This window comes from Schistocerca piceifrons, unplaced genomic scaffold, assembly GCF_021461385.2.
Source record: "Schistocerca piceifrons isolate TAMUIC-IGC-003096 unplaced genomic scaffold, iqSchPice1.1 HiC_scaffold_943, whole genome shotgun sequence".
NCBI classification, from domain to species: domain Eukaryota; kingdom Metazoa; phylum Arthropoda; class Insecta; order Orthoptera; family Acrididae; genus Schistocerca; species Schistocerca piceifrons.
Genome location: NW_025729216.1, coordinates 1612501 through 1620000, shown reverse-complemented (window position 1 = coordinate 1620000; position 7500 = coordinate 1612501). Strand labels below are relative to the sequence as shown.

The 7500-nt window shown below is 56.5% G+C and overlaps 2 non-coding genes and 1 pseudogene across 2 annotated transcripts; all 3 read right to left on the bottom strand.

Annotated features, from left to right (window-relative positions):
* The window catches only part of LOC124773115, a 5559-nt pseudogene extending 3794 nt beyond the window's left edge, over positions 1–1765 (bottom strand).
* A 188-nt stretch (positions 1766–1953) lies between these two features.
* Positions 1954–2108, bottom strand: LOC124772672. Its single transcript, XR_007014139.1, has one exon. It is a non-coding gene; the product is annotated as a 5.8S ribosomal RNA (ribosomal RNA).
* Positions 2109–2459: 351 nt separating this feature from the next.
* LOC124772831 lies at positions 2460–4368 on the bottom strand. Its single transcript, XR_007014290.1, has one exon. It is a non-coding gene; the product is annotated as a small subunit ribosomal RNA (ribosomal RNA).
* Between the last annotated feature and the right edge of the window lie 3132 nt (positions 4369–7500).

Sequence of the window (7500 nt, the reverse complement as noted above, 5' to 3'; positions counted from 1 at the left end):
CCCTTCTGCGCCCACCGCCGCGACCCTCCTACTCGTCAGGGCTTCGCGGCCGGCCGCAAGGACCGGCCATGACTGCCAGACTGACGGCCGAGTATAGGCACGACGCTTCAGCGCCATCCATTTTCAGGGCTAGTTGCTTCGGCAGGTGAGTTGTTACACACTCCTTAGCGGATTCCGACTTCCATGGCCACCGTCCTGCTGTCTTAAGCAACCAACGCCTTTCATGGTTTCCCATGAGCGTCGATTCGGGCGCCTTAACTCGGCGTTTGGTTCATCCCACAGCGCCAGTTCTGCTTACCAAAAGTGGCCCACTTGGCACTCCGATCCGAGTCGTTTGCTCGCGGCTTCAGCATATCAAGCAAGCCGGAGATCTCACCCATTTAAAGTTTGAGAATAGGTTGAGGTCGTTTCGGCCCCAAGGCCTCTAATCATTCGCTTTACCGGATGAGACTCGTACGAGCACCAGCTATCCTGAGGGAAACTTCGGAGGGAACCAGCTACTAGATGGTTCGATTAGTCTTTCGCCCCTATACCCAGCTCCGACGATCGATTTGCACGTCAGAATCGCTACGGACCTCCATCAGGGTTTCCCCTGACTTCGTCCTGGCCAGGCATAGTTCACCATCTTTCGGGTCCCAACGTGTACGCTCTAGGTGCGCCTCACCTCGCAATGAGGACGAGACGCCCCGGGAGTGCGGAGGCCGCCGCCCCGTGAAGGGCGGGGAAGCCCCATCCTCCCTCGGCCCGCGCAAGGCGAGACCTTCACTTTCATTACGCCTTTAGGTTTCGTACAGCCCAATGACTCGCGCACATGTTAGACTCCTTGGTCCGTGTTTCAAGACGGGTCGTGAAATTGTCCAAAGCTGAAGCGCCGCTGACGGGAGCGATTATTCCGCCCGAGAGCATCCCGAGCCAACAGCGGCGCGGGTCCGGGGCCGGGCCAGGTAGGTCCGTCATCCGGGAAGAACCGCGCGCGCTTGCCGGGAGCCCGAGCGCCCAAAGGGGCGAATCGACTCCTCCAGATATACCGCCGGGCAGCCAGCCAGGACACCGGGGCTCTGCCCAACAGACGCGAACCGAGGCCCGCGGAAGGACAGGCTGCGCACCCGGGCCGTAGGCCGGCACCCAGCGGGTCGCGACGTCCTACTAGGGGAGAAGTGCGGCCCACCGCACACCGGAACGGCCCCACCCCGCGGCGAGTGGAAAGGCAACCGGACACGACCCCGCCGCGGATTGCTCCGCGCGGGCGGCCGGCCCCATCTGCCGAGGGCGGAGGCCAGTGGCCGGATGGGCGTGAATCTCACCCGTTCGACCTTTCGGACTTCTCACGTTTACCCCAGAACGGTTTCACGTACTTTTGAACTCTCTCTTCAAAGTTCTTTTCAACTTTCCCTCACGGTACTTGTTCGCTATCGGTCTCGTGGTCATATTTAGTCTCAGATGGAGTTTACCACCCACTTGGAGCTGCACTCTCAAGCAACCCGACTCGAAGGAGAGGTCCCGCCGACGCTCGCACCGGCCGCTACGGGCCTGGCACCCTCTACGGGCCGTGGCCTCATTCAAGTTGGACTTGGGCTCGGCGCGAGGCGTCGGGGTAGTGGACCCTCCCAAACACCACATGCCACGACAGGCGGCAGCCTGCGGGGTTCGGTGCTGGACTCTTCCCTGTTCGCTCGCCGCTACTGGGGGAATCCTTGTTAGTTTCTTTTCCTCCGCTTAGTAATATGCTTAAATTCAGCGGGTAGTCTCGCCTGCTCTGAGGTCGTTGTACGAGGTGTCGCACGCCACACCGCCAGCCGGCTGTGCACGCTACCGAGAAAGTACCGGTATGCGAACCGCCAGGCGACGGGCGCGCATCGCACGTTTGAGGAGACGCGGCCGGCCCCACAGGCGGCCGCGACACTCCCAGGTCTGCGAAGCGGGGCAAACGCCGCGCGCTTCAGTATACGTAGCCGACCCTCAGCCAGACGTGGCCCGGGAACGGAATCCATGGACCGCAATGTGCGTTCGAAACGTCGATGTTCATGTGTCCTGCAGTTCACATGTCGACGCGCAATTTGCTGCGTTCTTCATCGACCCACGAGCCGAGTGATCCACCGTCCTGGGTGATCTTTTCTCAGTTTCCGCCGCCTCTTTCGAGACGGTCGCATAGGCGGGAGTGAGGCGTGTGGCGGCCCCTGTTCCAGCGTTCTGTGTCCAACGGCCTCACGGCCGACGGGCGTCGTACGGCTCCACACCGGAGCGGACAGGCACTCGGGCGAAAGTCATTCAAAACCGGCGCCAGGCGCCAGGTGCCGCACGCCAGCCGCTCCAGCGCTTCAGCGCTCGTACCACACAACATTGCCGCTAGTTTTGAGAGGCACGCGTGGTTCCGCACGCGGCGCACAGCTACTGCGAGCCGTACAGGTAGCGTGTTGCGCGACACGACACGCACATCGAAAGACATGCAGTCTAGTCGGTAATGATCCTTCCGCAGGTTCACCTACGGAAACCTTGTTACGACTTTTACTTCCTCTAAATGATCAAGTTTGGTCATCTTTCCGGTAGCATCGGCAACGACAGAGTCAATGCCGCGTACCAGTCCGAAGACCTCACTAAATCATTCAATCGGTAGTAGCGACGGGCGGTGTGTACAAAGGGCAGGGACGTAATCAACGCGAGCTTATGACTCGCGCTTACTGGGAATTCCTCGTTCATGGGGAACAATTGCAAGCCCCAATCCCTAGCACGAAGGAGGTTCAGCGGGTTACCCCGACCTTTCGGCCTAGGAAGACACGCTGATTCCTTCAGTGTAGCGCGCGTGCGGCCCAGAACATCTAAGGGCATCACAGACCTGTTATTGCTCAATCTCGTGCGGCTAGAAGCCGCCTGTCCCTCTAAGAAGAAAAGTAATCGCTGACAGCACGAAGGATGTCACGCGACTAGTTAGCAGGCTAGAGTCTCGTTCGTTATCGGAATTAACCAGACAAATCGCTCCACCAACTAAGAACGGCCATGCACCACCACCCACCGAATCAAGAAAGAGCTATCAATCTGTCAATCCTTCCGGTGTCCGGGCCTGGTGAGGTTTCCCGTGTTGAGTCAAATTAAGCCGCAGGCTCCACTCCTGGTGGTGCCCTTCCGTCAATTCCTTTAAGTTTCAGCTTTGCAACCATACTTCCCCCGGAACCCAAAAGCTTTGGTTTCCCGGAGGCTGCCCGCCGAGTCATCGGAGGAACTGCGGCGGATCGCTGGCTGGCATCGTTTATGGTTAGAACTAGGGCGGTATCTGATCGCCTTCGAACCTCTAACTTTCGTTCTTGATTAATGAAAACATACTTGGCAAATGCTTTCGCTTCTGTTCGTCTTGCGACGATCCAAGAATTTCACCTCTAACGTCGCAATACGAATGCCCCCGCCTGTCCCTATTAATCATTACCTCGGGTTCCGAAAACCAACAAAATAGAACCGAGGTCCTATTCCATTATTCCATGCACACAGTATTCAGGCGGGCTTGCCTGCTTTAAGCACTCTAATTTGTTCAAAGTAAACGTGCCGGCCCACCGAGACACTCAATAAAGAGCACCCTGGTAGGATTTCAACGGGGTCCGCCTCGGGACGCACGAGCACGCACGGGGCGGTCGCACGCCTTCAGCTCGCCCCACCGGCAGGACGTCCCACGATACATGCCAGTTAAACACCGACGGGCGGTGAACCAACAGCGTGGGACACAAATCCAACTACGAGCTTTTTAACCGCAACAACTTTAATATACGCTATTGGAGCTGGAATTACCGCGGCTGCTGGCACCAGACTTGCCCTCCAATAGATACTCGTTAAAGGATTTAAAGTGTACTCATTCCGATTACGGGGCCTCGGATGAGTCCCGTATCGTTATTTTTCGTCACTACCTCCCCGTGCCGGGAGTGGGTAATTTGCGCGCCTGCTGCCTTCCTTGGATGTGGTAGCCGTTTCTCAGGCTCCCTCTCCGGAATCGAACCCTGATTCCCCGTTACCCGTTACAACCATGGTAGGCGCAGAACCTACCATCGACAGTTGATAAGGCAGACATTTGAAAGATGCGTCGCCGGTACGAGGACCGTGCGATCAGCCCAAAGTTATTCAGAGTCACCAAGGCAAACGGACCGGACGAGCCGACCGATTGGTTTTGATCTAATAAAAGCGTCCCTTCCATCTCTGGTCGGGACTCTGTTTGCATGTATTAGCTCTAGAATTACCACAGTTATCCAAGTAACGTGGGTACGATCTAAGGAACCATAACTGATTTAATGAGCCATTCGCGGTTTCACCTTAATGCGGCTTGTACTGAGACATGCATGGCTTAATCTTTGAGACAAGCATATGACTACTGGCAGGATCAACCAGGGAGCTGCGTCAACTAGAGCTGAGCAGCCGGCCGCCCGGGAGTGTGTCCCGGGGGCCCGCGCGAACACGCAAGCGTCCGCTCAATCATTCTGCAAACAGGAGGAGGCTGAGCTCCCCTGCACAATACACCTCGAAACCCTCTCAGGTCCCGGCGGCGCGCAGCGCCGTCCCAAGTACTTGGTCGGGTTCGAGAGAGGCGCAATCGCCCGGAGTTAGGCGAGTAGACGCTTTCGGTGCGACCACCCGTGCTCCCAACTGAGCTTGCCGCTGCCGACAGAGGCCCGGGAGCGTGCTGTCGTGGCATTGCCGGCGGGAGACAACACGCGCCACCTACGGTGACCGGCAGCTCCAACGCCAGCGCCACAGAAGGACAAAAGCCCCACTTGGGTGCCGAAGCGAACTCTCCCAGCACAGCGCACGCGCCAACACATCCGCACAGCTGCGATACAAACCACCAGCGAGAACCGCTGGGGCGACCGAGCAGCAGACGGCGTCGCGGCGCCGAGCGCCGGGCGGCGGCGCATCCTCAACGCACACAGTCCTCAATCGGACCAGCACACTGAAGATGTCCACCGCGCTTCGCACCGGGCCCGCGAGGACCTACTTTGGCCGCACGGCGCCGCGCGCAGGGTGCGCCGGCGCGCAGCTGCGACGCCTGCCGCGTCCGTCGGCCGGCGCGCCTGCCACTGGCCGCCCCCACCAGCCGGCTGTAGCGCGTGCGCCCACGCACCGCGCGGCCAGCACGCCGGGAGGCGCCCCCTCACCGGCCGGGGACGGTCCCACCCAGCCACCGCCGCGTATCGCTTCACACCCAGATGCCGTTCAGTTTCGTCGGCATGGTGGGTATCGCTGGAACAACCGGTTAGTACCTCAACCTATCGTCGCCATCACCGATTCACCCCTAGCGAGAACAACCGCACCACAACAGGTTACCATTTCTTCATTTGCGTAACTTCACCAGAAAACGCAGGCGTCCATCGCCATTTGCAACTTCAACGATTATTGCATGCCTGTGTCAGGTGTCACGCCACACTACGTCTGCCCACATACACGCAACAAAATGTGCACGCCTAGACAATACGTGGAAGGTGGCCCCCGTACGTATGCGATGTCCATTGCTCGAACGACTGTCAACCGGCCTCTGTAGCATGTCGCAGATATGGAACGCGGTGCACCATGCCATCACGGTGTGTGAGGAGAGACGACTAGGTCCGAATACATCAACAGACAGCTCATGCTGATCGCCATCCACGGCGTCCGTTCCTCCCACACGTCTCTATGGCGTACCACACTGCAATCCAGCTCTCATAGGGAGACGACACGTAGCTGCGTGCACAATATTTGCACTGTATGGTCCGCCGTTTTTGGGCGCAGTCGTTGTACGGTCACACATGTGCCACGATGTATCATTCAGTACATAAGGACGAATGTGCAGTACAGATTGTGGTTCACGCGTACGACATCAGCGGACAGTTGACACAGGCCGCACCACAACGTAGCCTGCGTACGTCGCATGCGAAGGGCATTGAACATGCAAACTTGTCACCAACCAGCTTGCGAAGGCAGGGGGCAAGGTGGGGACGTGGGGACGTGGGGAGGGGTGGGGGGGGGGCGGCATGTACGTCCTGCTGCCATCCACATTACAGTGTACAGCAGGAGCATGTGGAAAGTCTGCAAGACTTGCAAGGTGTTTAACATGAAGCGATACACAGGGGAGCGGGCAGTGCGAGTAGCGAACTATATTGCGAGGGTTGCGGGTGGGCAACACTACACTAATTGAACGAGTCGTATAACAATTACAGAGCAGGTTTAGGCGACAACGTGGGTTACGTTAGCGGACAACGTGGGTTAGGTTAGGGGACAACATGGGTTAGGTTAGGGGACAACATGGGTTAGGTTAGGGGACAACATGGGTTAGGTTAAGGCACAACATGGGTTAGGTTAAGGCACAACATGGGTTAGGTTAGGGGACAACATGGGTTAGGTTAGGGGACAACATGGGTTAGGTTAGGGGACAACATGGGTTAGGTTAGGGGACAACATGGGTTAGGTTAGGGGACAACATGGGTTAGGTTAGGGGACAACATGGGTTAGGTTAGGGGACAACATGGGTTAGGTTAGGGGACAACATGGGTTAGGTTAGGGGACAACATGGGTTAGGTTAGGGGACAACATGGGTTAGGTTAGGGGACAACATGGGTTAGGTTAGGGTACAACATGGGTTAGGTTAAGGTACAACATGGGTTAGGTTAAGGTACAACATGGGTTAGGTTAAGGTACAACATGGGTTAGGTTAAGGTACAACATGGGTTAGGTTAAGGCACAACATGGGTTAGGTTAAGGCACAACATGGGTTAGGTTAAGGCACAACATGGGTTAGGTTAAGGCACAACATGGGTTAGGTTAAGGCACAACATGGGTTAGGTTAAGGCACAACATGGGTTAGGTTAAGGCACAACATGGGTTAGGTTAAGGCACAACATGGGTTAGGTTAAGGCACAACATGGGTTAGGTTAAGGCACAACATGGGTTAGGTTAAGGCACAACATAGGTTAGGTTAAGGTACAACATAGGTTAGGTTAGGTTACACGTTGTTGTAAGGAAAGGTGTAGGGGGGGGGGGGGCGGGGGCGGCACGTTCGTTGATAGTGATTATAGTAAGTGAATGCTTGTGACATGATGAGATTTGTCACGTCAGGATGCACCTTTGGCTTATTAGAGGCGGCGCTCCAATTCTATGCTTGTGTCAGACCTGTGTCTTTGACTCAGGTCATTGTTTGTGGGCTGTGACAGGAGGTACTATTGTGATGTTGGGTGCACCGTTGTATAGGACATGTGTGGGTATTGGTGCCTTATCTGCGCAATGGTGGATGTCGAAAGGGGGGGATATTCTATTTTCCGCATGGACCTCCTGGTCTGGTTGTGATAGTGTGGATTGTGTAATGTGGCGGAGAGGATGCACTGGATGTTGTTCCATGCTGGTGCTTACATATTGTATGTGCGCCCGTTAGAAGCAGAGAGTGGTGCGTGATGAGAGTGTCTGGCTGACGTGTGGTTCCCATTGTGGGCACACTCTTTCAGCATGTATACGGACAGTTGTATATATATTCTGTAATTTGATGGCTCTGCATTGATT